This window comes from Schistocerca nitens, chromosome 3 (genome assembly GCF_023898315.1).
Source record: "Schistocerca nitens isolate TAMUIC-IGC-003100 chromosome 3, iqSchNite1.1, whole genome shotgun sequence".
Classification (NCBI taxonomy): domain Eukaryota; kingdom Metazoa; phylum Arthropoda; class Insecta; order Orthoptera; family Acrididae; genus Schistocerca; species Schistocerca nitens.
In genome coordinates, this window is record NC_064616.1 from 250742047 (window position 1) to 250748186 (window position 6140).

Here is a 6140-nt window from a genome sequence, read left to right on the forward strand (position 1 = left end):
TAATCAACAGTCATAATAGCTTAGACAACTAGGGGAAGATAGTAATGAGACCACTCTTCTTTCATATAAACCTGTGTTTAAGAATCAGTTACCTTATTGACTGCACTACAATTATTTCATATTTAGAAACTTTTAGAATTATTAAATAAGAATAGATCTGAGGGGTTGAAGTGAAACATATTACGATCTTGTAAGAGATATTATTTTATTATGTATTTCTGTACTCTGTTAAAACCTAGTCACACATCAATATTTATCAAAAAATGTATTTTGTAAGCTATAAATTTGGCTAATTTCTGCTGGGAGTAAATTTAGCAGATTTAGATTTAATAGACATAGAGGCCCCTGTACACATATCCAACTCCTCAATTGCAAAAATTGTATGTTGTATCATGTGCTTGGCAATATTGTAACATAGGGTTTTGATGAAAATCCATCATGATTTGTATGGCATCGTACAAACTGATAGTTCACAACACTTACAAAGTTTAAATATACACACTGCCCTTTGTATTGAGATGATAACGTCAATGTGGCATTACCATGCACATGAATAATGGGTGCAGTGATGGTCCTGAAGTAGATATTTTGAGCTGGTTCAGTGTCACCACATTCCTCCTCGACATGGTTCAAATTGCTGTATAGTTCTTCCCACTCCTTGTCATATAACACCACCTTCATAGGTCAGGGAACATTTTGAACATCCACTATATCTTCAAAATATAGGTTTGGTGCCATTCCCATATCGATGTATGTCGACCTGCTGGTGGTCCCATGACACATACTGATGAAGAATAACATTCTGAAATTTATTAATTGGATGGGTCAACTGCCTGGTTTTTATTAACAAACATTCCAAGTACGCCATCTTGGATTGTGATGTGATAGATACCATAATCTTGAATTGCCATCTTGTATCTGCCAGTGTAGATTGTAACATTAGATTGGCCGCCATCTTGGATCGCCATCATGGATTACGATGTCACGAATCTTTGATCTTGAGTGAAATATGTCAACTATACAGACTATCCCAGTATGATTCACCAATAACGCAATGGCTCTTACATTCCATGCGATTTCCCCACCAATAAGCAAAGTGGCCTACAGTGGTTAGGGAAGGGGAGTGCATATGGGTGGGGTAGATGGGGCAGGCAGGAGGGGAATTGACATTGACCTTTGGGGGGATATGGCAACAATGTAGTGTCCTATGTCTTTCAGTTCCTACTCCTAACACCGGATATACAGAATACAGTGCACCAAATTACCCACCAATTCAATGCTAGACCACAATTACTAGTGAACACCTGTTCCATCCAAACAGCAACCTCCTTGCTGTGTAGTAAAGAAAGTACTGACAAACATGTTACCACTGCATCCCTTGTATGGCGGGCACCATTGGGAACTTGAAGCATAGGAAAAGATTGCCTTGACAGACAAAAACATGGCACATTTTATCAGAAAAGTATGGGTATGGCGAAAATCATTTGCTAACAGGGCACCAGTCAGGCAGGTAGTAGAAGTATTCTTGTGCTGAGGATGCTATGTTGTTTGAAATGGGTTAGGTAGTGATCGATCAGAATCACACCTCTACATTTACAGTGCCTTGTTTGTCACGTTCATGCCATGAGACACTGCTGCCATCATTGGGTTGAAAGTACAAGTTCAATGCCAGGTAGGTGCACATTGACTTCTAGTGGAAGTTACTCAAGGCTTTTATTCTCAGTTTAAACAGTGTCTACCAGTCACAGTCGCTGTTAGTAGCAGTGTCACTCAGTTCTACATCGTCCCTGCCAGACACATTAATTAACGTCACTCATGCGTGTGTTATTTTTCTCCAGATACTACATGGACTCCATGCAGAGTTGCTGGTGCCAACAAAATGATTTACTCGTTGTAATGAAATGTACTGGAGCACTCCTGTAAAGTCCAGTTGACCAGGTTATGTGTCTCAAAGTAATAAATAACACCCAGGAAAGTAATTCTGACATCATCATTCATGCACCGTGGATGTCATAGTTTTATTTTTAATGTTAGTGTTTTATGCAAAGGTGTCAATTTTTTCTGAATACGCCGTAAACCAGAAATTTCAATTGTTCCAGTTACAGGCTACCACCACAACGCAAGCTCCCGCACCCCTCACAGAATCGTCCGAGGAAACCAGCCACATATATTTTATCTCTGTACTTACAATTGAGTATTAAAACTGAAGTCTCAATCTGACAACATTCGACAATGATCGAAGTATTATAAAGACCCTGTCCTGACGACTGTATCTGTACCATTCCTGAACTGGACATAATTTTCCACATAAAAAATCTTTCATCTCCTCTTACGGCTATCCCAATTTTCCACATCAAATCCATGCCTTCCTTACGACAGGACATAGTCATTTTCTTTGCACATGTCAGAATACTGACCACAGTACATGTACTTTATAAGCCTGCTGATCACGTCGAATCTATCACACACCCCCTACTAAGTATAATACTTCGACAAAAACTGAATGCTTATGATAAGAAACCATACTGATCGAAAATCTGAGATGGATGGACATGCCTAATGGTACCAGTGTGTCTTAGGAAAAGAGACGTTAAGCGACCAGCTATTAAGAAAATACGAGTGCAACAGCTATGTTACTGTCACAAGCGGTCTTGGTTCTACCAGTGCACACCAGTATCGCTAACGATATCCATGTTAAAAACTATATAAGCTTTATAGATTGAGGTATGGTACTGCCTCGAAATAAACAGGTCTTCCAGACAGATACCGCGACGTTGAATATAGAATATGATCGCTGGCATGTGTGTTAACAGACAGAAAGCCCAGGGTGAACGTCGCTGGCGATGTAAGCTCGTAACAAAATCACTGAATTTAGAAAGTGATTCGGCTAAGGAATGTTGGTACAGTTGATGAGACTGTCGGTCTTGCCATCAAAACAATGATATGCCTACAGGACAAGAGCTTTTACCAGCAGGGAATACATGTTTTTCCTCTACGTTGCCGTATAACCATAGGACATGGTGGAGACTACATAGAAAAATAAGAAATGGGCAACTCAAGTTGAAATATATTGTCAACAAATTCTGACTCTTAACAATATATATGTTCTGAGAAAAAAAATGTGGGACATTACTTATTGACAACCCTTGTATTATCAATGAAATGAATAACAACAACAACAACAATGAAAATGAAAAATTGTACTGCAAAATAACTAGGAATTAAAGAATATTATAAAATGGAAAAGAAAAAGGTATTGCATTTATGAATTATAATTTTGAAAATTTACCTTTTAATGAATTATGTAGATTGTATATGACAACGAAACTTCCTGACTGATTAAATCTGTGTGCCAGAACAAGACTCGAGCTTGGAACCTTGGCCTTTTGTGGGAAAAAGTGCTCTACCATCTGAGCTAACCAAACACGTTTTAGGACCCATTATCACGGCTTCAATTCTGCCAGTACCGTGTCTCCTACCTGCCAAACTTCTGCTCAGATGGTAGAGCACTTGCCTGTGAACGCAAAAACCCTGAGTTCTAGTCTCGGTCCGACACAGAGTTTTAATTTCCCAGGAAATTTCATATCAGCACACACTCCACTCCAGAGTGAAGATCTCATTCTGTATTCGACAACTGAAACATATTAAATTAAAAGTGCTGAGTATATTAAAAATTATATAAATTTGGTGTATCTGGATGGAAATATATATCAGGACGTTATGAATTATCTGTAGATTTTATTACAGTATTTCAAGATGAATTAGTATGGAAAACTATATTAATACTAGAAAGGAATTTGCCTGAAGATTTTACTACAGAATTTCGATGCAACCTAGATTGGGATATTTTGTCAAAATACAAAACATCATCTGAAAATTATATGAGGGAATTTCAAGATGGATTACATTTGATAGCGATATATATATAGTCAAAAGTTGTCTGTTGATTTTATTAGTGAATTTCAAGATAAATTCAACTGGGATGAAATATCAAGTGAACAAATATTATACGAAGATTTTATAATAGAATTTCAAGATAAATTAAATTGAGAGTATATTTTAGCAAAACATATCTGAATCATTTACACAAAAAAAACTAAAGTGTATGAAATAACAGAACAGTCTGAAGATAATGATTTTTCTATATCTTTAAGTAATGAGAATCATCAATTTGTGAAAAGAAAGTGTACTCATATTTTCCATAAAGAGTGTATTTATGAATGGTTAAAAGAAAAAGTTATTTGCCCATTGTGTATAAAGTTATTAAAAATTTAGTTAGATGCAGTTAATTTTGATGAAGAGTATTTGTACCATTAATCGATTGTTCTTAAGTGTTATCATTTAAAATACTGAAATAATTGTGCCAACAAATAATTCTTACTGTTTCTTTCATTCCTTGATATAAATTTAATGAATTAGGATTGTAATTAAGTCATAACATTTCTTCATAGTTTGAATGTCTGTCTTCAATTCTATAGAATTGTCTTCATAATTATTTTAGTTGTGTTCTAATTATATAATACGTATATTCGTCACCATTGTCAAATAATTTTAAAAGAACACAAGTTGGTCTTAAATTTTCATTAAATATTTGAGAAATAATATGACTTAATAAATTAATTAATTCTTTGTTTCTTTCATCCAAACTTTCTACAGTACTACCAACTACTGCATTTAAATTTTGAATGTTATGTTTTCGAACACTGTTTAAATTTTCTAAGGGAGTTACTTGGCTTTTATACATCTCTTGCATTTAATTTTTTATATTATATTCTCCATCTTATCGAATTGATTGCAAAACTTCCTCATAAACCGAATTTTGGATCTCAGACCTAAATGATATAAACCAGGTTAACTGACAAATTTTGTTGAATTTTGTATATATTTAGGTCGTTCTGAGAAGGGACTAACAAAATATTAAAATAGCTTACAATATTTTGTTTCACAAAGTCTTGCATAGCTTTCCTAGGATGAGTCATTATAAACGATCAGCAACTTGATTTCCACACAATGTTCTTTCATTAGTAATCATAAACACTTGCTTATTATTGTATGTAAGCTTTTTGTGGATGATATCTATTATTGACTCCATTTAACAGATAATTTATATCAGATTTTTTACTTTCAGTAATAAAAATTAGATATCTATAGACTAGACACAGACAAAGTTTGTATGTCAGAAGGGGTGCTGTTGGGTAGCCCACACATACGTTCATGATAACTAGATGTGGATCCATTTTGGGGTCTAACTAAATCTAACAGTTTCATTTTAAAGTTTAATATTAAAGAATGTAGACCATACTTATTAGTACAATTAGAATAAGAGTTTTTATTCATATTAGAAGGATGCCCCAAAAAAGGGCCTCTTATGAATTTGCAAATCCATACAATATTTATTAAGTAATTTTAATGTGGTTTATAATAATTTAAATGTGTATAAATGAAGCTACTTATACTATTGTTGCTTGTGAAAATAGTAATTAGTGATGACAAAAAATATGCAGCAAAATATTTAATTGATTTTGGTTCTTTGAATATTACATCAACAGCTGAAAAAATTCAAGTGAGTGAATGATTTAGTAGGAGAATGATTAATGTTATTTCAGTTAACACATACCCATGAGACAACTGGTGAATTAAGTAAAGAAACTATAAATTTTATGAATAGTCCTAGATGTGATGTACAAGATCCGTTTGGTTGTGTATCACTACTATGTCTAAATGTAATAAGAAGAATTTGAAATGGAATTATAAAGGAAAAATAAAAAATGTTAGAAGTAACAAATGTATCATTTCGTTTGTGGAAAAAATATAATGATATTCAGTTTTTTGTGATATTAATAATCCTGATATTTTAATTAAAGTTAAAAGACAGGTACATACACATGTAACATCTGGTCATTGATGTTCAATGGAACTAGAAGGAAAAAAATGTGTTATGTCATGCACTTGTTCCAAATACGAAAAGTGATCCTATAGAACTAGATATGTATAAGGATGAGACCCTCTATACAGACACTGATAAAAATAAACCAAATTATCAAACTAATTTATTTCACTTTTGAAACTGATGATGCGTTAGGTTTATATCATTCAGATGTTTATGAATCAAAAAGGTTCGCATTTAGAATTATTTCAAC